Below are 26611 nucleotides of genomic sequence, written 5' to 3'. Positions count from 1 at the left end.
GTGTGTGTGTGTGTGTGTGTGTGTGTGTGTGTGTGTGTGTGTGTGTGTGTGTGTGTGTGTGTGTGTGTGGCCTTGTGTGTGCAGCCTACCTGTGTCCCGAGCCTCCGTCCGGTCCCGTCCCGTCCCGAGCCTCCGTCCGGTCCCGTCCCGTCCCGAGCCTCCGTCCGGTCCCGTCCCGTCCCGAGACTCCGTCCGGTCCCGTCCCGTCCCGAGACTCCGTCCGGTCCCGTCCCGTCCCGAGACTCCGTCCGGTCCCGTCCCGAGACTCCGTCCGGTCCCGTCCCGAGACTCCGTCCGGTCCCGTCCCGAGACTCCGTCCGGTCCCGTCCCGTCCCGTCCCGAGACTCCGTCCGGTCCCGTCCCGTCCCGAGCCGAGCCTCCGTCCGGTCCCGTCCCAGGATCACCGCTCTTCGTCGGCGCCCATTCCCCTGTTCAAATGCCGCGCCTCCCTGTCTGTGATAGGCGGAACACAATTTCCCAGCAGCCTGTGTTCCGCCTATCACGGACATCGTCTCATCCTCGTCCGTAGTACGAGGATGAGACGATGTCGGTGATAGGCGGAACACAGGCTGCTGGGAAATTCAGTGTTCCGCCTATCACAGGCGAAGGCGGAGCCGGAGGCGCGGCTTTTGAATTATAGAATGGCCGCTGTCTGTCTGCTCGACACGCTGATCGAGCAGGCAGACAGCGATGACTCGAGTATAAGCCGAGGGGGGCACTTTCAGCCTCAAAAAAGAGGCTGAAAATCTCGGCTTATACTCGAGTATATACGGTATCCCTGTCATTTTAGTTTCTACCTAGGGCGCAACACCAATTATTGATGAAATGTTATGTAGCATGAAGCTGTATATTCTGCAATATTAACATTTTTGGTAAACTCATTCAATTAATCCAATGCTCTACAAGCTGGGATAACATGCACTGCATTGATGCATTCACACAATTTCACAGTAACTACCAGCAAGAATGAGTACTTACATTTAAAGAGCACCTATAATTTCAGATCCATCATGTTAGCGGTCATCCACTCACCTACTGCCACCACACCCCTCGCCTTGTTTAGTCACTGCTGCATCACCAGCTGTCCTATTAAAGTGAATGGGAGTGTCAGTGAGTCAACAGCGTGTCAGAGGAGGAGCCGCTGTGGGATAGGATGACAATTGTCCTCTAAAAATGAATTAAATCGAGTTGATTTAAATCAAATCCACCCTCGGTTTAACCCTCCTGATGATTACTACACCCCCCAGAATTGGGGTCACTTCTACCTGGAAGGCTACTCCAGAGAGGGTAGATGCGTGTGTAGACCATCTAGCACGACATGTTTTGTGGTCACCTGCTTCTTCAGGAAATTAACAGAGGGAACAGGACACTAGAATAAAAAAAAAATAATAGGCATGTATGGTGATAATATAATTATTTTTAACCCAAACACTTCCTACAGATACAGTTTCTTCAAAACAGACCATACATGTGTATTTTTTAAATTTTTATTCTAGTGTCCTGTTCCTTCGGTTATTCTCCTGAAGAAGCGAGTGACTGCACACACACACACACACACACACACTCTGGAGTAGCCTTCAAGGTAGAAGTGACCCCAATTCTGGGGGATGTATAGTAACCATCAGGAGGGTTAAACCTGTAATCTGTGTGTGTGTCCACATGGGTTTTTACACTATGCAGTACCTGTATATGTACAAGATTAAAAATATACTGTTTTTAAAAACAAACTCTTTTGTAATGTCTCATGGCATGTCATAATTCCCATCTATGCAGAAAGCACCCCAATTTTTACCCCCAGTACAAAACAATACTCTCACCCTCTCTCTGGAAGCTACTGAATCACAAAGACCCCACAAATACATGTTCCTGGTCATAGATTTAGAAAGTATTAAAATGCACTGGAAGCTACTGAATCACAAAGACCCCAATGACGACACAAAAATACGCATGACAGATAGGAAACCTATTTTTTTCTAGAATAAATTTGCATATTGCAATAGCCAAGCTCTCCATGGTTTCTTTCTTCCAGTTTTTTCAAACAATTAAAATCAAGTTTTTACTTCCCAAATGCAAAGGCATCTCTCACTATACATACACGCTGCTGTGCATAAAACAGATACTTTCATTTTAATGTGGATATTGACCTTCACTTTTGTCCCTGAACAAACTGTATGAACTCAATGACATATAAACCTAACAAGACGGCATGTGCGTCTGTCACTAAAGCAGTAGATAGACAGATCTTTTATGACTTTGAACTGCTGGAATGACTTCCTTCAAACAAAGAATAACTAACCGAAAAGTGAATACAGCAGATAAAAGACCTCCAAAATTTCAGAGAATTTCAACCAGCCTCATTTAGGGTTTTGGGGAACCCTGTGGTTCCTCAAACTCTGGCAAATTGACAACCCATTTGATGGTAGTTGCAGGATTCTGAGGTCAACACCACTTGGCAGAGCAAGATACAAAACAACACAAATAATCTTTAAAAGTGGTATTAAAGCTCCTTTTTTTGTTTTGCTTTTTAAATAACAAACATGTTATACTTAGCTGCTCTGTTGCAGTGGTTTTGCAGCTTTGATACTTCTCTTTTCCGGCCCCCCCAACTGGCACTCCTGGCTCCTCCCCCTCAAGCAGTGCCCCCAGAGAAAACCGCTTGCCCTGAGGGCACCGCTACATGCTCGCTTCTGAGCCACTGCTCTATGTGCCCATAAAACAGAGCCTTAGCTTGGCTCCACTGCCCCTACTCACTCCTCATTGGCTCACTGGTGGTAATTTACAGCAGTGGGAGCTACTACACACACCTTCAGCCTTAAGGCTGGGTTCACACTGAAGCGATGCGGGAATGCCGCGAATCCGCGGCGGGTTCCCGCATCGCATGCCTCCCGCCGGCAGTTCACACTGCCCTATGCGAACTGCTGGGAGTGTCAGTGAAATGTTAATGACACCCCCAGATCAGTTCGCATATCGCAGTGCGATCTGCAAACTCGGACAGGAATCGGATCGCATGGTGTGAACACCCATGCGATCCGATTCTGCTGAGGACCAAAAAAGGGTCCTGTGCGAGTTTGGAGCGGGTGCGATGCGAATTCAGCCATACTATCTGTATGGCTGAACTCGCATCGCACAGAGATAGGATGTGATTTTCACTGCAGTGCGGTGCGAATCACATCCGGGTCTCCTAGCCGCAGCGGTGTGAACCCAGCCTTAGAACCACTTTAAGTCATCTGAAAGGTGGTATTTTGACTAACACTATAAAAGGGAGCATTTTTCCCACTGACCCCCATTAGGTCTTAAGGAACCCCTGCTAATACCAAACCTTTAAGTGGTTACTCTGGGGCATGAATGATGAAAAATGCTGGTGTAGACAGTCTGAATCGCTTTAGTGCCATTAATAATTCTTACAGGAGTACAACGCCCAGGTTCACGTGGAGGGTGGGTTTGAAATCGTGCAAGTGCTTTTGCACTCGCGCAATTGCAAACTGGCAAAGTAGTCCGACTTTGGGGGCAATTTGACAGACATCGGTGCAGGTTCTTGACCCAATGTCTGTTCAAATCACCCCCGAAGTTGCCAAAAGTAGTACAGAAACTTCTTTTAGGAATCAGTACGGCACCGTAAAGTTGGCGTTGCGCTGATTCAGATTATGCTCTTGCTGGCAATAGCCTCCGATTCAGGATGCGATTTGACATAAAAAACGCATGCCAAAATCGGCCCAATGTGAACGTGGGCAATATGTTAGTATCAAAAACATCTCAGGTGGCTTGAACCACCCTCTGGCAGTAAGATTTGTGCGATAGCCCAAGTGCTAAATTTCCCAGGAGATGCAAGAAACCAGCGGGTGGCCAATCTATAAGAATCCACCCATGTCCAAAATATAGCACTACAGCAGGGGTGTCCAAACTTTTTTCAAAGAGGGCCAGATTTGATGAAGGGAACATGCATGAGGGCCGACCATTGAACCATTAAAATTCAGTCTAAGTGTGTTCGTCCAAGCACCAATACACTGCCCAGCAAGAATTCTCTTGCCTTTGTCGCACTTGTTCCCGACACACAGACGAATGCTCTGCTCTTTAGGGGTACTGTTAATTCTTAATGGTACCCCACACATTGGAAAACGTGGGGTGCTTTTGGTGCAGTGCAATTTAAAAAAAAATAAAAAAGCTTGGGGACTTCTTCCCCTGCATTTTTGTGGGTAGGGATCCCATTTAAATGAATGGGCTGCCCTACACGCAGCATGCAGCCATACAGATGTGAACCAAGGGCTTGTTCACATGTCAGGTTGGAGGGGCAGTAAAACTACATGGTTAAGCCGTTTTTACCACCCCAACTTCTCCCCCTTTAGCTGCAGAGGGAGCAGCTGGGGGTGTACACATGCTGTGGCTGCAGATGGAGGTATACCCAGGGTGAATGGGGATGCACTTCAACTACCCCGCAACGGTGTGGATTGCATAGTTGCGGAGCAGTGATGCTGCATTTACGGGTTTAAAACAGGTGGTGAGGAGGCAACATAATGCCTCTTTACCGCCTTTCAAATGCCTCTCAAAAGCGATCTGTGCATAGATTGCTTTGCAGAGGAGCAGCAGTCCTGGCTGCTATCACACAGAAGCCCTACAAAAGCAGTTCTGATGGTACAGGAATGGGGGGGGTCCGGATTAAAAGTAACATACACACACACACACACACATATATACAGACAGATGCACACACACACACACACACACACACACACAGACATGCATACACATACAAACATACAGACACACGCATAAAGCACTTTTAAAACTAACCTTGCTTTTAGCACAGTACTGTACCTTTCCAGCTTCCTCATTCAGCTGGGTACTGCACTATAGGGGGAAGCAGAGAGCACAGCACACACCTCTGCATTTTACTTTCACTTTTGAGGCTGACGAGCTTCTCACAGTGCCAATGTACAGCTCGGCAGGGGATCGCTCATCAGACAGCCCTGATAGCCAGGTGGGCTGTTCCAAACCGGACCACGGGCCGCGATTGGCCCGCAGGCCTAACTTTGGACATGCCTGCACTAAAACTTATATTTTAATTACTGGTTAAATGCTGGTGGGCTAAAGCAGGGCTCGACAAATCCCAGGCGCCAGGTCGCCATTGAGACTAGAAATTGTGCCCTGGCACCTGGGTTTTTGTCACTGACAGGTGCCTCCAGACACAGAGCACTGTCTGGTAGTCTGGATGGAGCAGGAAGAGAGCGGCTCAGCAGCCTCTGACATCCTCCTCCCTTCTCCACACACTGTTGGCAGAGCAGCGCTGCAGTGTGTGAAACTGTGTGTAGAGGAGGCGCTGTCAAAATTGAGGCTGAATGTCGGGGTGGGCGGGACCCAGCTTTCCAACACCAGCCAATGGGATGGGATCTGGGCGGGCCGATGTGTAGGTGGCCCCTCCCCTTTCTTAAGCAGCCCAATCAGTGGCTGGATAGCTGCCGGGTCCCGCCCACCCCGGGTCCCGCCCACCTCTGACATCACTGAATTTGTCAGCTCCTCTCTCTCCATACAGTTTCACACAGTGCAGCACTGCAGGGAGCATTCAGTTTCACAGTTACACCATCGGCTGTGAAACGTGCCAGTGCCATCTGCCAATGCCAGTTAGTGCCCCCTGCCAGTGCAATCCAGTGCCACCTGCCAATGACAGTACCACCTGCCAATGCCACCTGCCAGTGCTAACCAGTGCCACCTGCCAGTGCAATACAGTGCCACTTGCCAATCAGTGCCAACCTGTGCCACATGCCAACCATTGCCACCTGCCAGTGCCACATGCCAGTGCCACCTGCCAATGCCACATGCCAGTAATTGCCACCTGCCAATGCCACATGCCAGTGCCAGTTAGTGCCACCTGCCAGTTAGTGCCACCTGCCAGTGCCAATCAGTGCCACCTGCCAATCAGTGCCACCTGCCAATCAGTGCCACCTGCCAATCAGTGCCACCTGCCAGTGCCAGTTAGTGCCACCTGCCAGTGCCATCTGCCAACCAGTGCCACCTGCCAGTGCAATCCAGTGCCACTCGCCAATCTGTGCCACCCATTGCCACCTGCCAGTGCCACCTGCCAATGACAGTTAGTGCCATCTGCCAGTGCCAACTGTCAGTACCAATCAGTGCCACCTATTGCCACCTGCCAGTACCATCCAGTGCAATCTAGTGCCACCTGCCAATGCCAGTTAGTGCCACCTACCAGTTCGTGCCAATCAGTGCCATCCAGTGCAACCTGCCAGTGCGTGCCACCTGCCAGTGCCGCCCATCAGTGCCACCTGCCAGTGCCGCCCATTAGTGCCACCTAATTTTTTCAGCTGGCTCCTAGATTCTAAGCAAATTTGTCAAGCCCTGGGCTAAAGTCTCAATACCAATGGAAGTTGAATATTAACCTAGCTTGGACACATTGAACGTGCAGCCAAAATATATATAAAAAGGTCTTATTGCTGTTATGTGTGTAAATATTACCCACAGAGTACAAAAGTCTCTTAGCCCTTGTACACCTGGTTGGAGAGAATGTGTCCTATCGGACCGTTTTGTTGGATATTCCAACTGTGTGTGGTCTGCATCGGACCGTTTCTGTCGGAATATCCGACGGACCAACTTTTCCAACTTGCCGGAATTATTTTCCGACAAAACGCTCCGATCGGACATACTCCGATCATGTGTAGCCTACTCCGATGGACAAAGTGCCACGCATGCTCAGATCATTCCTAGACCAAAGCTATTGGCTACTAGCCTGAACGTAGTCCCGTCGTAACAAAATAACGTCATCACGTTATGTACAATCGGATTTTCCGACAACTTAGTCCGACCATGTGTATGCAACATCACTTCGGGACCTCTTTCGGAATTAATCCGTCGGAATCTCAGACCGTGTGTACGGGGGCTTAGACAGTAAATTGCAGAGAAGGAAGGCTGCTCTGTGTGGAAGTAATGGTCAGACATGGCCTCTGCAACACAAAATCCTTATGGATTGCATTACTTTAAATCTCGCCACGGGGTCTGTTCACAACAGTGTGCTGGATAGTATAGCACTACAAAACACAGCAACGTGTGTACCAGTGTGGTGTTTTGTGGTGTTTTTCAACAAATACGCATTGCAATACAAGTGCCCTGTAAAGCACTACAGCATACAAAGCGACCTATGCATTATGCAGGGCTGGATTACAAAAAAATATAAATAAAAAAATCTGGCAATCAGTAATAAATCTGCAAACATGTCAACAATTCTGTGTTTTTCTGTCAATATGGGGTGCTGTGTGTACATTAAAGCGGGAGTCCGCCGGGACTCCGCATTTTATTTTATTTTTTTTTAAAGTCAGCAGCTACAAATACTGCAGCTGCTGACTTTTAAAATAGTGACACTTACCTGTCCAGCGCGCCCGCGATGTCGGCACCCGAAGCCGATCTCTAGATCGACACTCGAGTGCTGCCGCCGCCATCTTGGGTATGGGAATCAGGAAATGGAGCCTTTCGGCTTCATTTCCCAGTTCCCTACTGCGCATGCGCGAGCCGCGCTGCGCAATGAGGACGGTCCCCGCTGCCTCTGGGATCTGTGTGTTTCCCAGCAGGTAGCGGGGCACTTGCGGAAGGGGGCGGGCACTTGCGGAAAGGGGCGTAATGTACGCCCCTTTCCGCAGAGAGCTAGCCCGGAAGTGGGTGCAGTTACCTGGATTATCCAGGTAACTGCACCCCCCTCCCCCCTGAAAGGTGCCAATTGTGGCGGCGGAGGGGGGGAGGAATCCGATGAGCGGAAGGTCCATTTTAGGGTGGACCTCCGCTTTAATGAGGAAAAATATTTACTTAAATTATTTTAGCAAATGGCTGCAATATAACAAGGAGGAGGAGGAGGAGGAGGAGGAGGAGGAGGAGGAGGAGGAGAAGGAGAAGGAGAAGGAGGAGGAGGAGGAGGAGGAGGAGAAGGAGAAGGAGAAGGAGAAGGAGAAGGAGAAGGAGAAGGAGGAGGAGAAGGAGAAGGAGAAGGAGAAGGAGAAGGAGAAGGAGAAGGAGAAGGAGAAGGAGAAGGAGAAGGAGAAGGAGAAGGAGAAGGAGAAGGAGAAGGAGAAGGAGAAGGAGGAGAAGGAGAAGGAGAAGGAGAAGACTACCCTCCCTTACTCTATCCAAAATGAAAAACAAATAAAAAAGTTTAGCCTTCAGAGAGAGCCAGAGCATTCTGTGTAGAAGGCATGTAAAATTCATGTTCGGGCTCCGCAGGATTCGAAATTGTGAGTTTAACGTTCTGTGAGGTCCAAAAAAGGTTGGTGATCACTAGTCTAGTCTAAAGGGTCTAAGCATTCAAAATGGATGTTTCACTGCCGAGTGGATTCTGGGGGAATGAATTACCCACTAGCGCCTCTATCTCTAGTTTAGTATTCAGATTTCAGTACAGATGCACTCTCCAACCACATGGCAATTCCAAGGCACTCTTGCAAATGTCTCCTTTTACAGTTGGGTCAAAAAATATTTGGACTATTTTAGTTTATTTTTAAGGTATTTACCAAAAGATATTCAAGCTATAGTTACATAACGGATATGGGCTGAAAGTCCACACTCCGGTTTAATTTGAGGGTATGGACATCAAAAATCAGAGAAAGGGTTTAGAAATTACAGCTCTTAAGAATAGCCACCCCCATTTTTCAAGGGACCAAAAGTAATTGGACAATTGATTTAAAAGGTGTCTCATGGCCAGGTGTGGACTACACCTTCAATATTTCTTCATCAATCAAGCAGGTAAAAGGTCTGGAGTTGATTCTAAGTGTGGTATCTACATTTGGAATCTATTGCTGTGAACCTACATCATGGTTCAAAGGAGCTGTCCATGCAAGTGAAACAGGCCAATGTAAGGCTTCAAAAACTGGTGAGCCCAGCAACATAAAAAGACCTGGATGTCCACAGAAGACAACAGTGGTGGATGAGCGCAGGATCCTCTCTATGGTAAAGAAAAACCCATTCACAACATCCAGAGAAGTGGAGGACAATCACCAGGAGGTGGGTGTATCATTGTCAAAGTCTACAATAAAGAGAAGACTTCACGAGAGCAAATACAGAGGGTTCACCACAAGGTGGAAACCATTCATAAGCCAGATTAGACTTTGCCAGAAAACATCTACAAAAGCCAGACCTGACAGGCAGGGAGGGGGTAGGACAACACAGGAGCATAGAGGAGAGGGACAGGACAGCAGGCTGCAGATGATGGAGGCATGTAAATTGACCATGGTGTCAGGGCTCAGCAACCATGATACACCTTGGTCAGATAACATAGAGGAGGGCAGAAACCGCCAGGATCAGCCAGGTTTTGTTTTTAGGTGTTACAGGTGGCCAAATGGCACAGGACAAGCACAGTGTCGTATAACATACTTTAACCACATCAATACAGTGCACTTACACCCCCTTCCTGACCAGACCAATTTTCAGCTTTCAGCGCTCTCACAGTTTGAATGACAATTACTCAGTCATCCAACACTGTACCCATATGAAACTTGCGTCCTTTTTTCCCCACACAAATGGAGATTTCTTTTAGTGGTATTTAATCACTAGTGGGTTTTTTATTTTTTGTGCTATAAATAAAACGTAAATTTTGTGAAAAAAAATGCCTTTCTTTGTTTGTCATACATTTTTGCTAATTAGTCATTTTTCTTCATAAATTTTGGCCCAAAATTTATACTGTTACCTATCGTTGGTAAAAATAACCCACATTAGTATATATTATTTGGTCTTTGTGAAAGTTATAGAGTCTACAAACTATGGTGCCAATTGCTGAAAATTGATCACATCTGATCAGGCCTTCAGTACATCAGGTGTACCTCATTTCTTGAGACACTAATAAGTCAGGAAAGTACAAATACCCCCCAAATGACCCCTTTTTACAAAGTAGACATTCCAAGGTATTAAGTAAGTAGCATGGTGAGTTTTTTTAAGTTGTCATTTTTTCCCACAATTCTTTGCAAAAAAAATGTTTTATTTTATATTTTTACAAAATTGACATATCAGGTTATTTCTCACACACAGCATATGCATACAACAAATTACACCCCAAAATACATTCTGCTACTCTTCCCGAGTATGGCGATACCACATGTGTGAGACTTTTACACAGCCTGGCCACATACAGAGCACCAACATTGATGCAATACCTTCAGACGTTCTACGAGCAAAAATGACGCATCTCATTTCTCAACCACCTATTACACTTTTGAAGGCCCTGGAGTACCAGCACAATGGAATTTCCCATAAAATGACCCCATTTTGGAAAGCAAACACCCCAACGTATAATCTGTGAGGCATAATGAGTCTTTTAAATGGTTAATTTTTTTCCAGAAATTTTTGGAATATGTGGAAAAAAATTAAAACAAATTATTTTTTTTTTTACACAAAATTGTCAATTTATGAGATATTTCTAACACATAGCATATATATAGAAAAAATGACACCCCAAAATACATTCTGCTACTCTTCCCGAGTATGGCGATACCACATGTGTAGGACTTACACAGCGTGGTCACATAGAGAGGCCGAACATTGACGTAGTACGTTCAGGCATTCTAGGAGCATAAATGACACATCTCATTTCATTCCTACCTATCACACTTTTGAAGGTCCTGGACCACCAGGACAGTGCAATTACCCACAAAATGACCCCATTTTGGAAAGCAAACACCCCAACGTATATTCTATGAGACATGGGCCGTGACAGGTACTCGGGTACCCTGATGGGCCAAGACAGGTACTCGGGTACCCTGATGGGCCAAGACAGGTACTCTGATGGACTGTGATTGACAGGTCCTCTTTATTCGGGGGGTGGGGGCAATCAGTGTGCTTGATGTGTACTGTAGGCGGTAATGAGATGTTACCGCAATCTCCTCCTCACACACGATCGGTGTGTGAGGAGGAGAACCCGGTAACATCTCGTTACTGCGGTTTGTTTACATTTTAGTGATCGGCTGTGAAAGGATCACAGCCGATCACATGGGTACACAGCCGGCCAATGGCTGTTTACCAGCATCGGTGATGAGCAGTGTTCCCGGGGAACACGCCGCCACCGACATGATCGCGCGCATGCGCCGTGCACAGTCGGGGTGTGACCATCTGTGATCGGCCGTGCCTTCATCATGGCCGATCACGTGGTAAACAGCCATAACCAATGGCTGTTCACCCCCTTCGGTGGCGAGCGGTGTCTCCGTGACACGCCGCCACCGAAGAAACGGGTGCGCACGCACAATCGCGCGCATTCCCTGTTGAAACGGGAGGCCGTCATATGACGGCCTCCCGCCACAATAGGTGCGCTGCCTGGCGGTCAGCAACTAGTTAAAGGAGCAGGATCCTTTTTTTGGGGGGGGTTAACAAAACAAGAAAGAAGGAAACAGTCTTTGGTAATGTCCATGGGTTCCAGACTTTAGGCAGTCATTGCCAGTAAAGGATTCTCAACCACATATTAAAAATAAATGTTCATTATATTAAATTTGTCCAATTATATTTAAGCCCTTGAAAATAGGGGGACTGTAGAGCTGCAGGATTCTGGGGGAAAAAAAAAATCAATTTTTTTTTGCTTAGAATAAAGATCACAATTCTCTCAAGATTCTTGCGGCATAACATTATCTTTCATAGTTATATAGTAGTTAGTCAGGTTGAAAAAAAAAGGACACAAAGTCCATCTAGTTCAACCATAAAAATAAATAAAAAATAATATCAAACCATCCCATATACCCAATCCTATACCCACAGTTGATCCAGAGGAAGGCGAAAAACCCCAGCAAAGAATGATCCAATTCACATTATACAAAAAAAATAAAAAATTGGGCTAACTTTAATGTTTCTTTTTTATTCTCGAACGTGTATTCCCCCCCCCCCCCCCCCCAAGATATTGTATTTGAAAGACAGATGAGCAAATAGAGTGCGACTTAAAATACTGCAACAACCAGTGTCTCTGCTAATTATATTATAATATATATATATATATATATATATATATATATATATATATATATATATATATATATATATATATATATATATATATATATATATATATATATATATATATATATATACACACACACACACACACACACACACATATACATACATATATATATATATATATATATATATATATATATATATATACACTGTTTGGGGGTTCCAAGTAAAAAATAATGATTTTAACTTGAAACCAACAAGTCCCATAAAAAGGTTTAGGTCCCTTTCACACTACCGCGACTTCAAAGTCGCGCAATTTTTGATGCCATTTCAGGGATTGCCTGTGCAACTCGCATCAAAGTTGGACCAAAGTAGTGCAGGAAGAAGTCGTACTAATATGAATGGTTGTCACTGGAAATCATGGGGAATGCCTTGTCAAGCAACTTTGCTTTTCCAAGTCGCAGGACAAATCGTACAAGTGAAAGCGGCCTAAAGCCTCGTACACATGATCAGATTGTTGACAGACTGTTGGCCTAAAATCTGACCGTTAGTACGCTCCTTTTGACAACTGTTGTCCAACTTTCTGCCAACAAATGTTGGATGACATGCTAGTAAATTTTTGTCTGACAGCGGTCTGTTGTCAGATTTTCTGATGGTCAGTACACAAGTCCGTCACACAGAACTTGACAGTACAAAACACGCAGGCTCAGAATTAATGCTCACCAAAACACGAAATTAGCAGAAGGGACCCAAAGGGTGGTGCTCAAATTCCTCATAGTACATCACTACCTTTGTGTTTGTTGGCCAATAATTGTATACGGTTAGTATACAAGACAAGTTCCTGGCACACGCCCTTTGGACAAAAATCAGACGCTCGGTTGGCCAACAATCTGATTGCGTATAATCTTACACAGGTGGTTAAACTTCCTTCATTTACAGACCAAAGTTCATTCTTTTGAATCGTTACAATGTATATAGTTGGCTCAGAGGCTGAAGAATGTAGTGAAACTTAGACTACCTGCTTTTTTATTTTCTTTTAACAGCGGTCAGCTTGAGCAGAGAGCTCTGCATAGAATCAGGAAAATGCTTTGTTAAGCTCGCAAGGGAGAAAATCCAAATCACGATTCTTAACGATTAATCGTGCAGCTCTATGTGACTGTATATAAAAATGGTTGCAGTTCCTAAAATTTGTACTTGATATTCATGTTGAACCACTTGAATTAAAGCTGAAAGTCTGCACATCAAATTCATTTGGATTGTTTTAATTTGTTTTATTCTGGTGGCATACAAAAATCTAGGGGAGGATTGTGAATTCTGAACAACATGAGATTTAAGAATCTAGTGTGGGATTTAGCTAAGCAATAGCCACTAAAAAAGAATGATCATTTTGAGGTGAACTGGACCTTGAAGAATCTAGTCCTTTGCTCCAGAAAACGGTATCAATGACAGTGAAATGCATTTTTCCTGGACACTGTACAAGAGTGTACACAGCAAACCAGGGCATGACGGTCACATGATAAAAGCAACAAATGGCAGAATTTTTTTTTTCTTTTAAGCAATTTGGAAAACAAATAAGTACCTAAAAACACTTGAGACTCAGTAGATGTAAATGTAGTGATTAGTTTCATTAAGCAGCCAGCTCTGTCATATATTACCTTCTATTTACAGCAATGCTCTTACTGGAAAAAGTGAATATAAACTATTTGTTTCTGTAATGTGCCATCTTATGAATTAGGTGGGGTAAAGTGGTTCTCCTAGCAACTACAGCTAAAATTAACCAGCGCAGGATTAATGAAATAAAAAGAAAGAAAACTCCCTGTTACTTACAGTACAGCACAATCAGATGCCTGCTAAGGAACAACCGCTTAAAAAAGGAGCTTCCCCCTTATCATAAAAATTACAACAAAACACCTATAAAAATGTTTTGCAATGGCGTTATACAAACAGATACTAATAGATAATTGCTGGCTTTTTATTATTTGCAAAGTGTATGTTTCTCTGCTTGTCTATTAGGCCCCTTTCACTCGGGGCGGACTCAGTTTTGATCAGCAGATCTGTCAGCTGATCCCCTTCTGATCAGAGCAGGCGGTTGATAGGTCGGTGTCTGCTCAAGTTCATGCAGCAATAAGACAGACAGAGCCGCCTACTACTACTACTACTACTACTACTACCACCCAGGTGTAAAACGGACTCCTCTGTCAATTTACATCCAACTACCTTTGATTCACCTAGATGGACAAGGACGGATTCCCTTATGTTTATATACGCCAGCACACAGGGGTGAATGGACCATCCTGAAAAATGGACAGGCGAATCTGATCGGTACAGATGAGGAGAGGAACAGCATGTGCAATCTGAGTATAGTATTTTAAACAGATTTAATGTGGTGAAAAGACAAATGGAAACTCACATTGTGACAGTTAAAATCAGGCTCATCACTTAGTAAGGGCTTCTGATGGGCAGTCTCACAACAACAGGGAACCTCAGACCAAGAGAAGTACTGAATGGATGGATGAGTACACCTGCAGGACCAAGAGAACACACTGGGGAGCACCAAACTAATCGCAGCATTAAAGTGGTTGTAAACCCTTACAGACCACTTTGACCTACAGGTAAGCCTAGATTAAGGCTTACCTGTTGGTCCAAGAAATATCTCCTAAACCTACACGGTTTAGGAGATATCTGCAAAAAGACAGGTAATGCGCCGTAGAAAGCGGTGCGCACGTGAACTGAGCATGCCGCTAACGGCGATACGCCGTTAGTGGCGGCTCCCGTGCACATGTGCGGGAGTGACGTCATCGTGGCTACAGCCAATCACATCGCCGGAGCCACAATACCCGGAAAGAAGATGGACGCTCCATGGAAGAGGGGACAGCGGTGACATCACTGGCTCCTGTGTCAAGTGACACATAATGGGCTACTATGCGATGCATAGTAGCCCATTATGCGTTACCTTTGCAGGGAAACAAAGAAGAAGTAAACCCATCAGGGTTTGCTTCCCCTTTTAAGTGACTGTAAAGGCCCTTTTTTTTTTTTTTTTTTTTTTATTTAACCCCCTGGGAGAAGCGCTTCTGAGGGGGTTACCTTGCATTCTGTGTCTACACAGAATGCCGGACTCGGCCCCGCCCACCTTCACCCACGTCATTGAATTTGATTGACAGCAGCGGGAGCACTGCTATCAATCTATCCAATCAAGAGGCGGCAGCCTGGCGAGAGAAAGAAAGCACATCCCCGCTGATTGAATAAAGGGGTTCAGGTAAGTAAAATGGGGGGGGGGGGGCCAGGGGACAGGTGACTGGATGCATTAAGGTGAAAAAACACGAACCTTTACAACCCCTTTAATAGTACTAGGAAATGCTTGTAAATAACTTACATGGGAAGAAATGATGCAACTTTTTGTATGTAATCTATGAGCGGTCAGCTCATGCATCTGGGATGGGGAGCCTCTTCCCACAACTTGTAGCCTGGAAAGTCCAGATGTCAGGCTGGATGACCGCTTAGATGAGAGCTTCTTGTGGGATGCAGAGCAGGCCAGAAGTGATGTCATCTGGATGTTGGGGTGGGCAGAGCTATGGATTTCAAGGCCGCCCAAGCCTCTCAAGTGATTGAAAAATAGTGGCATTACGATCATGGCTGCAGGGACAGGCAAGTGTCCTTTCATTAAAAGTCAACTACTACAGTATTTGTAGCTTCTGGCTGGCACTGAAGATCCTCTTTAACCACATGCCGACTGGCGCATGCCGATCTACGTCGACAGAATGGCACGGGCAGGCAAATGGGCGTACAGGTACGTCCCTTTAAATTTGCCGCTGTGCCATTGCGCACACGCCAGTCGGGACCTCTGCGATTCCGAACGTGGGTCCCGTGGACTCGATCGCCGCAGTGATACCTGCGATCATCTCAAGGGGAGGAAGAATGGGGAGATGCTAATGTAATGTAAACAAGCATCTCCCCGTTCTGCCCAGTGACCGCGTCACTGATCTCTGCTCCCTGTGATCGGAGCAGAGATCAGTGATGTGTCATACAGCCACCCCCCCCCCCCAGTGTTAGAAACACTCCCCATGGCTCACTTAACCCCTACAATGCCACCTAGTGGTTAACCCCTTCACTGCCAGTGTCATTTACACAGGAGTCGGTGCATTTGTATAGCACCGATTGCTGTATAAATGAAAATTGTCCCAAAAATGTGTCAAAAATGTCCGATGTGTCTGCCATAATGTCGCAGTCACAATAAAAATCAATGATCGCCTCCATTACTATTATTTTGCTTGGCAATTGTTAAAGCGCCCTTCCAGGGCTGAAGTGTTTGAAAAAAAAAAAAAAAAAAAAAAAAAAAAAAACACACACACCTCTTTTACCCCTTTTCCTACCTATGCTGCAAAACCAGTAAAATAGTAGTGTGTGTGAATACCTTTTCATAATATGCTCCTATGTGGTCACATGATCTAGAAGACCGGCCTCTCCTGTCTTAGAGATTTGCTGCTGCAGGAGAGGAGGGAGCAGAAACAATGGAGGAGTAATGGCAGCCAGCGGGTGGAATTTCACAGCTGCTGTCAAGTGTTCCCCTACACGGTCAATGTTTTATTTTATTTTTTTAAAGAGGAGCTATGCAGCAGAGAAGAAGGGAGCATGTTTAAGAAAGGGATGAGCTCCAACGTGTTCGCACAACCCAAGTGCAAAGCCCACCAGGAAGTCAGCACTGCGCTGTGCTAATCATAGGCAGTGAGACAATGTCCCGATGCGCAGCCGCAGAGATCGGGAAACGTCATGCCGGAGCTCATCCCTATTTAAGAACACTTGCAGTTTGCCTTCACTGCCACTTTCAAAACCCACACAGCTGACAAAAGTTGCTTGAGGAGATTTAGTAAATTCCCTCTAGTATCCCACATTTTTTAAAGGATCATCTGTGTGAATAATTCTACTAGCTTCCACCACAAACCGAGTGAACAGCCTTAGCTGTATTGCTCAAAACAAAAACAAAAAAAACTTTAAATGGTGTTAAACCCATATTGTCAATCCTTAGTGCTCATGCACACGGACGTTTTAAAAAACTGTCTGCAAAGCTAGCTCCGATGCCTGGAAAAATCGTTGTTAAAAACATGATTTTTACCGCGTTTTGCATTGGCGTTTTTGCGCGTTTTTTAGCGTTAGCGTTAAGTAGCGTTTTTTAAGAAACACATCTCTTGGCTATAGCACTCAGAAAACAAAGAAAATATGTTGCGCGTTTATGCGCGTTTTTGCGCGTTTTCCCGCGATTCGCGTTTTTACAGCTCTAGCTCCACGCCACGGAACGCACTGGTCCTGGGTTTTTTTTACAGCTTAAAAACGCCTATGCCATTTGCAGCTCAAAAACGCCTAGGTGGGCATGAAGCCATAGACTAACATGGACAGGCCTTTTTAAGCTGCAAAAAAAGCTCAAAAAAGTGGCTGTAAAAACATCCGTGTGCATGAGGCCTTATATGTGCTGGCTGCACCTGTTTTTCTTCACCTGTTTTCACCTAATGATCTAGCCAGTAACACATAACTTCTGTTTAAGGCCTCATGTACACTCACTGTTGCTGGTAAATGAATGTTTAGGAGCAGTTGGGCATTTTTTTTCCAGCTGCCCCTGAACTCTCCTCCATTATCTTATCAGTACATGTACACAGGGTCGTTTATAGGCAGTTGAGTTTAGAGGAATTTTTTGGAGTGCAAAAAAAAAAAAATGGGTTCAGGACAGATGTTCAGAGGCATTTTGAAACACCAAATGCCTGTAACAGCAGTAACTCGCGTTTAACAGCATTTCGGTTACAAACTTTTTCATTTTAACAAAATTTTATATATATATATATATATATATATATATATATATATATATATATATATATATATATATATATATATGCAACCACCCACAGTGAAAATGCACTGCTGTGAGAAAACTTGCGGGGCTGCCATTTATTCTGAATGTCCTTGGATTTAAAATTCCTGTGGCTTCCTCTCCTCTTTGCCTGCGGTGACAGGACGGGCTATGTGGGTTCTGATTGGTCAGTGCCGCTCATCTGAGGGCACCGATCAATTAGAATGCTCCTATTATATGTACCTACGTTTAGGAGATTAAAGTGATTTTAAGGGTTTGTTTTTATTTAAAAAACAACATATACTTACCTCCACTGTGCAGCTCATTTTGCACAGAGTGGCCCTTAACCTCATCTTCTGGGGTCCCCCGCCCCATCTGGGAAGCGCTAAAGGGTTTAATAGCTCACGCTACCCATAGACGAGTCTGTTTTTTTCCCATTCACCCAGCAGGTTGTGGAAAATAAAAAATAAAAAAAACTGACTCAAATCTAGTGTGTGGATGGGGAAATCCTCCCTGCTGAACTATTGTACTCTGACAGTAGGGCGACTTCCTAGCCGTCAGAACACACTGCTCAGCTTTGCAGGCCATACCCTGCAGCAGGGCTTGACAAATTTGCTTTGAAACAAGGAACCAGCTAAAAAAAAAAAAAAAAAAGTTTGAAGCCAGTTTTGTTTTTTGGTTTATTTAACGACTTGCCTACAAGTGTACTTTCACCCCCTTCCTGCCCAGGCCAAAATTTTAACTTTAATGCTGTCACACTTTGAAAGGCAATTGATCAGTCATGCAACACTGTACCCATATAAAGTTTTTATTTTTTATTTTTTTTTACACACCAATAGAGCTTTCTTTTGGGGGCATTTAATCACCACTGGGTTTTTTATTTTTATTTTATGAATTAAGTGAAAAAATAAAAAAATTAAAAAAGCCTTGCCTTGTTTCAGGTATAAAATGTAGCATATAAGCAATTTTTCTTCTTCGCTGATGAGGCTGCACTTATAGGCTGTACTGATTGGCACCAATGGGGCTGCACTAATAATCAGTGCCCCGATTATCAGTGTAAGTGTCCCGTCAAGGGATAGCCAATTATTAGCTTTGCTTTCCCAATGCTGTGACAGCACTGAGGAAAAACTCAGATAAATGGCATTTGTTTACATGTGACCAGCTGTGATTTGACACACCTGGTCACCTGGTAAAGGGTTGCTGTGATTGGGCATTTACTTTCATCTGTGATCAGCTGGGTCCTAAGGACACATCGATCACAGAGCGAGCACTCGATGCGTGTGGTTCTGGGAGGATGTCAATAAACACCCACCCAGAACTGGATGACCGCGCCGTAGACATCTTTCGGCTATAGCGCAGTCCCAGGCACCAGGATGGAATTTCTAGCCGCCATTGAGACCTTGCACCTGGGATTTGTCGAGCCCTGGCCTGCAGCGCTGATCAAGCAGGGAAAATCTGACTGGGTGGTTGTAAAAATAAAAAATAAAAGTTGTATTCACAGCTGTACACACAGACACGCATTCAAATTTTTGACAAAAATGTCATACAATTATGTTTTCTTAAAGCAGTATTAAACCCCAAATCAAAAAAAAAAAATATATTGCAGCTTACCAATTATTAGATATGGTGGCTGCATTCGCTTTTTTCCCCACACCTGGTGAGAAGGCCAAGAAAAAAAAAAAAAACACACCACACCTCCTGTATTAGAGCACCCCCACTATGGATGAAGGAGCACAGGGGCACCTTTGGATAGCAGTGCTGTTTGTCTGGGGGAGGGGGGGGGGGGGGGGGGTAGTGCGTTAGATGCACTAGCAGATTTGAATACGCCAATAAACTGAAGCTAAACTCCAGCGAATACTTTATAAAGCAGTTAGAGCAAGCAGTTTTTTTTTCCCTTTCAGGATAAAGCTTTTACATAAATAAAATGATCATTGTATGCACCACTGCCAGTGTTGAATGGTTAAAGCTCATCTCTGTAACTAATACATTTGCTGGAAAACGTGTTCTTTTGAAAAAACTGGACTTCCTAGCTAGATTACTAGACAAAATAGAAGAAAGTCTAGAAAGAAAATGAATGCAGCCAACACATAAAAAGGTAAGTTGCGTGACTAGTGTATAACATAACATATATGCATCTACTACCAACCTATACTCCAACTTACACCCCGTTTATGTAATAAATAAGACCATACAACTCTCTGGAGTAAAAATAGGCCGTAGCAGCCATTAAATTTATTAATCAAAACTTTATAAATATCCAAAAATAGATAACTCTTTAAGGCTGGATTCACACCTATGCATTTTTAGTGCTTTTTGCATATTTGCACAACAGAACGTGTTCCATAGGAAACCATGGTGAATGGACTATAGTACAAATCTGCAAAATGCAGAAAGCACAAAAAATGCATAGGTGTGAATCCAGCCTAAATTACTTAAAGCGGGAGTCCACCAACAGTTATGACAAACATCAGCTCCCCCTAGTGTTGGTCTTTGCAGGTCCACTAATAACATTCATTTGTATCCAAAAATATGACACTGCGGTCCCTCTGACGTGGGTTATTAGGCCTCAAGCAGACAGGCTGGCTCAGAGACACCTACCTACCGCAATGGCTCTATAACCAATTTCCAGATAACCTCCGTTAACTGGGGTACAACCCTCAGGACCCGTACCACCGACAGATCCTGTCCCTTCATTCAGAACTCTCTTCCTTCACCCACAAAGACCAAACACCAGCCACTGCCACGACATTCTCTGTTCTCGTCCTTAAAAGAAAACACGCAACACAGAAACGACACACCTTGTCATTTACAACCCAATGTTAGGGAGGGAGGGTGGGAAACTTTCCTCGAACTGCTGCCTCGTGGAGGGGCGGGATCACCTTACTTGCACTGCAAACCCCTCCCCCCCCACTTCCGTCCAATCCCGCGCCCGCACTCATGCAGGCTGACATGCACTGTTCACAGTCATGCCAGCACTCTGCCTACGGGGTTTTGTTAACCCCTACAGCGCCGGGCTTCTCTAAATAAAAAAGGTTTACACTTGTGTTTAATATTGCCTTAGGTTTCCAAACACCTTTAGGCTTCATGTACATGGGACGTTTTTACAACCTCTCCTGAATGATTTAACTTGACAGATAGTAACCCACATTTAAAACATCCGTTTGCGTTTAGAAGCATTTCTAAAAAAGTATATAATTTTTTTTGAAATGGCAAAAACGAAAAACGCCTATAAACGATTTGGAGTTATACAGCGGCAGGTCGGCACAATCCCGCAAACTGTCAGAGCTATACATCTGTCCCTTTAAGCAGGATAGGAGGCACGCGCCCACTGCACTGTCACAGTCATCTCATCTCCTATAGTCACTCCCATCCCCCTACAGTGGGAACACAGTGAGGGAACACAGTGAGGGAACACAGTGAGGGAACACAGTGAGGGAACACAGTGAGGGAACACAGTGAGGGAACACAGTTAATCCCTTGATCGCTCCTTAATGTTAACCCCTTCGCTGCCAGTGACATTTACACAGTAATCAGTGCATTTTAATAGCACGGAACGCTATACAATTGTCAATGGTCCCAAAAAATTTTCAAAAGTGTCTGCAATAATGTCGAGGTCCAAAAAAAAAAGAAACAAAAAAAAATTGCTGATCACCGCCATTACTAGTAAAAAAATAAATAAAAATGCCATAAATCTTTCCCCTATTTTGTAGATTCTGTAACTTTTGCGCAAACCAATATAAGCTTATTGTCATTTTTATTACCAAAAATATGTAGAAGAAGAATACACATCGGCCTAAAACTGGGGAAAAAAAAAATTAGATTTTTTTAAATAAAAAAATTGGGATAATTTATTATAGCAAAAAAGTACAAAATATAGTTTTTCAAAATTGTCGCTTTTTTTGTTTATAGCGAAAAAAATAAAAGCCGCAGAGATGATCAAATACCACCAAAAGAAAAGCCCTTTGTGGTGAAAAAGAGGACGTCAATTTTGTTTGGGTAGAGCGCTGCACAACGGCGCAATTGTCAGTTAAAGCGACGCAGTGCTGTATTGCAAAATGGGCATTGAGCAGCCAAATCTGCCAGGGCTGAGGGGGTTAAAAGGTGGAAAGTTCTGAAATGATGCAGCTTTGTCTCTTTTTTACATCACAAAAACCTGACATTTTAAAAGGGGGTGTGTAGACTTTTTATAGCCACTGTATACCTACTCCGAGACTGGTGGCGGGAAAGCCAATTGTAAAGTGAATGTTAATTTCACCACTGCAATAAATATTACTTGCACATCTGGTTGGTGTTTGCAGCAAGTGAAGGCTTGTCTCACACAAACGTGATTCTATGACAAGCTAGAATGAAAAACAAAGAAAAGTGCCAGCTGGCATAAAAACCAACACCTCATCATGACTTTATAATTACAGACACCACTCCTTGCTGAAAATAATTGAAACAATAGTCAAGACATCACGAGGCTTCTTTACTAGAAATGGCCTCTGGTCACCAGATTACAGATATCAGTGAAACTGGTCGCATAGCAACAAATGCATTCACATATTACAAAACACACTTCACACTGTAGCCTGGCATGCATTCAATGCTTCCCACTATCTAGAGGCATGGCAGAGGCATGGCAGAGTCCCTGCATTAATCACAGCAAAGAGTGAGACTGAGCATGCCCATATCTCCCATGATTAACGGCACACTCTGTGTGCTTGTTTCTCTATTATCAGAACTTCCTACCCACAACACTGAAATCCCAGGAGACTGCACTCAGAGCTTCCTCCTACATCCCATGTGACATCACACGGAGTGGAAAAAAAAAGGCATCGGACAGCATTACTGCAGTCTTATCAGCTGCAGTCTTATCAGCTGAAGCTGATAAGACAGACATAGGCAAACCATAGATAATCAGCACAAGTAAATACTATGAAATAAAACAAGTCAGCTATGAGCAAGGAAACAGGGCTGCCATAGAAAGGTTGGATTGAGAAGGAGGCTTGGTTAACAAAACAGGAAGTAAGGGTGGAAATGCACTCTACGGTGGACTCAGAAAACAATACTGAGGATGATGCTGCCTTACCCCTGGAAACAAGTTTTTTAAAGTTTCTTTAAACAGTAATTTGTGATTTGGGCTGGATAAAGCCCCGTACACACGAGCGGACTTTTCAACATCCAAAGTCTGACGGAATGATTCCGGCAGACTATTCGATCGTGTGTGGGCTGCAACGGACTTTTGATTCACAAAAGTCTGACAGACTTTAGAAATGGAACATGCTTCAAATTTTTCCGCCAGAACTCTGCCGGACCCAGAATCCGCTCGTGTGTGTGCTAGTCTGACGGACTAAAACCGACGCTAGGGCAGCTATTGGCTCCTGGCTATGAACTTCCTTATTCGAGTCCAGTCGTACGTCATCACGTTCTAATCCGTCGGAGTTTGGTGTGATTGTGTGTGGCCAAGTCCGCTCAGTCGGAAAGTCCGTCAGAACTCTGTCAGAACTCCGGCAGAACTCCTTCGAAAGTCTGTCGGACATAAGTCTGGTCGTGTGTACGTGGCATTACAGTGGCTATAGTTTGATATTGGCTAAATGAAAAGAAGCATCAGAGTGGGAGAGTTTACTTCCTCAAAGCTTTTGCAAACCGCTAGACATTCATTTTTTTGTACCTGCAAGGTAAAAAGGCATAATGTGCTAGTATGCATCGCATACATTATAATGAAGCTTTTTTCCAGCGCCGAGACGTCAGCGCTGCGGTCGCTCCAATTTCACCCGTCTTGCTTCCAGGTTTGCAGACTGTGGCTCTGAGTAGCCGAAGCCACAAAGACGTCACTCCCGTGCATGCATGTGGCTCACAGCACAGCACAGGGCTCTTAAATGGCACGGGTGTCCGTTCCTTCAGAGTGCATGCGCCAGTGATGTCACTGGCTGCATGTACACCAAATATCTCCTAAACGGCGCAGGTTTAGGAGATATTTACACTACCTAAAAGGTAACCCTAATTTGCTAGAAAATGACACACACACATATAATTTTATTAGATTTATTATGTGCGTGTGTGTTTTTTTTTGCAGAAGAGACCATAGAAAAAAAATATTCCAACGACCGCTATTTTCATGTCACATTGCATTTGTCTTTTAAACACAATTTTTTGGGAAAAAATACACTAACGAATTAAAAAAAAACAGTAAAGTTAGCCCAGTTGTTTTTGTATAAATGTAAGATAGGTTGCGTAAATAGATACCCGACATGTCATACTTTAAAATGGCGCATGTTCATGGAATGGAAAACTACAGTACTAAAAATAAAAAAAAATAAAAAAAAAAGTCTCCATAGGTAATGGTTTAACCACTTCAATACCGGGCCATAGTCAAATGACGGCCACAGATGGGATCTCCCATCCTGGGTGGACGTCATATGTCGGCCTTGGTATTGCGCCGCTCCTGCGGGCCCCTGCGGCGATCGCAGATGAGCCGTGTCCCTCGGACACAGCCCATCCCCTATCTGTGAGATTTTCCTCTCCATCGACCGCCCCCCCCCCCTCCCCCGATACATGTGACCAGCCGTGTCCAATCACAGCCGGTCACATGTACCATGCTATTACAGCGCGCGTGCACGCGCCAATGGGTGCGTGCAGAGCGCCGATCAGGGATGTGGCTTGTCACCCTGACACAGCCCAACCCGATCGCAGTAAAGAGCCAATGAAATTGGCTCTTTACCACGCGACCGGCTGTGTCCAATCACAGCCGGTCACAGAATGTAAACAAACAGCGGTAACGAGATGTTACTGGGTTCTCCTCCTCACACACTGATCGTGTGTGAGGAGGAGATTGCGGTAACATCTCGTTACCGCTCAGTGTACACCAACACACACTGATTACCCCCCCCCAATAAAGAGGACATGTCACCCCCCATCACAGCCCATCTGAGTACCCGAGTAGCCGTCACCAGCCCGTCACAAGTACCCGTCAGCAGCCCGTCGGAAGTACCCGAATACCTGTCACCAGCCCGTCGGAGTAACAGAGTACCTATTTGCAGCCCATGCCACATAGAATACACATTGGGGTGTTTGCTTTCCAAAATGGGGTCATTTTGTGGGCAATTCCATTGTCCTGGTGCTCCAGGACCTTCAAAAGTGTGATAGGTAGGAACGAAATGAGATGTGTCATTTATGCTCCTAGAATGCCTGAAGGTACCACTTCCATGTTGGACCTCTGTATATGGCCAGGCTGTGTAAAAGTGTCCCACATGTGGTATCACAATACTCAGGAGGAGTAGCAGAATGTGTTTTGGGGTGTAATTTTTGCTATATGCATGCTATGTGTTAGAAATATCTTATAAAATGGACAACTTTGTGTAAAAAAAAAAAAAAAAAAAAAATTTAAATTTTCTTTCCACGTTTTCTGAAGACTTGTGTAAACAAATTAACCGCTCAAAAGACTCATAATGCTTCATAGAATATACTTTGGGTGTGCGTTTTCCAAAATGGGGTCATTTTGTGGGTAATTCCATTGTCCTGGTGCTCCAGGGCCTTCACAAATGTAATAAGTCGTTAGGAAATTAGAGGTGTAATTTATGCTCCTAGAACACCTGACGGCGTTCAATTTATGAACAAAAATTACTTATTTGCAAAATTTTATCATAGAAACTAAAAAATAAAGTGTTTTTTTTTTCAAAATGTTTGCTCTTTTTTCACTTATGCCGCAAAAAGTAAAAACCTGTGGTGATTAAATACCACCAAAAGAAAGCTCTATTTGTATGAAAAAAATGATAAATTTTGTTTGGGTACAGTGTTGCATGACTGAGTAACTGGCATTCAAAGTGTGAACGCTGAAAGCTAAAAATTGGTCTGGTAAGAAAGTTGTATAAATGCCCTGTATTGAAGTGGTTAAACCTTTTTACAGGTTACCCGTTTAGAGTTACAGAGGAGGTATTGCGATAGAATTATATATAAAATGGTAGTCGCGCACTGCTATTTAATATACCGTAATAAACTAACAAAATTGCTGCTGCTGTCACATGTGTGTTCACACAGAAGAAAAGATATAAAGTAAGTGAATGAGACAGCGCTGCGTTTACACTAAAAGCAGAATATAAACAAAACTACAAAAAAAAAAAAAAAGTAGAATAAAAATGCTCAAAAAAAAAGTCCATTAGTAACACATATATGTGAAAAATCTACTAGCAACTAGCATGCAGGGAGATGTGAAGTTTTTGCCTCGCTTTAAAATAACTTCCACACCAATAATGCTCCCGCTACCACGTTCAAAGCACGCTCACCTCCTTGTAAGACCCTGCAAGGGGTCAAACACACCTTGCACACAGTACAACTCTCCCTTAAGGAATGCTCCACACTGGTCCTTGACAATTTCCGTTAGGCTCTCAGGGAATAGACAATCTACAACAGGTGTAGTTTTCTTCCACTATGCTACTTCAAACTTGACTCCACATTGGTTCCCGGTAGTTCCACAGTAACACAGAAGAAAAAAAAAAAGTGCAGTATCTGGGGGATTAAAACAGAACCTCACCACCCCAGCTAATATTCAACTCACATTTATTTAAAAAGTTAAAAGCATTGATATAAAATCCATAGGAAAGATCTCACCTCTACTAGTTACGCCACCTACCTCGTGGCTTCATCTGGAGGAATGAACGAAGCGGCTATGGCGGGGTACACTTATAGATAAGGGTGCAACATAAAACGACTACAGTACGCATCATCGGCTCTGGCGTTCCCAAAGATCCGCGCATGCGCAATCACGGTTATCCGTTTCAATGGGACACAACTTGTTTACATGGCGTGCTATGATGACAGACGTTTTGGACGTTCTGTCTGTCTGTCAAAGCTTTGGGCTTTCCCTTGCAGCTGGTT

General features: G+C 44.3%; 1 protein-coding gene across 3 annotated transcripts in view; it reads right to left on the bottom strand.

Moving 5' to 3' along the window:
- Positions 1–26611, bottom strand: part of CLOCK (clock circadian regulator) — a 188924-nt gene that overhangs the window by 133491 nt on the left and 28822 nt on the right. Inside the window, exon 2 of one of the 3 annotated variants that reach the window (XM_077477469.1) lies at positions 979–1086. The exons of the other annotated variants lie outside the window; for them this stretch is intronic. The gene's annotated coding sequence lies outside the window, so the exon portion shown is untranslated. The remainder of the gene's footprint in view (positions 1–978; positions 1087–26611) is intronic. 3 annotated transcript variants of the gene reach the window in all.

This window comes from Lithobates pipiens, unplaced genomic scaffold (assembly GCF_037356315.1).
Source record: "Lithobates pipiens isolate NorthernLeopardFrog02 unplaced genomic scaffold, aLitPip1_a1.2 Scaffold_13, whole genome shotgun sequence".
Lineage (NCBI taxonomy): Eukaryota > Metazoa > Chordata > Amphibia > Anura > Ranidae > Lithobates > Lithobates pipiens.
This window is presented reverse-complemented; position numbering and strand designations above follow the sequence as displayed.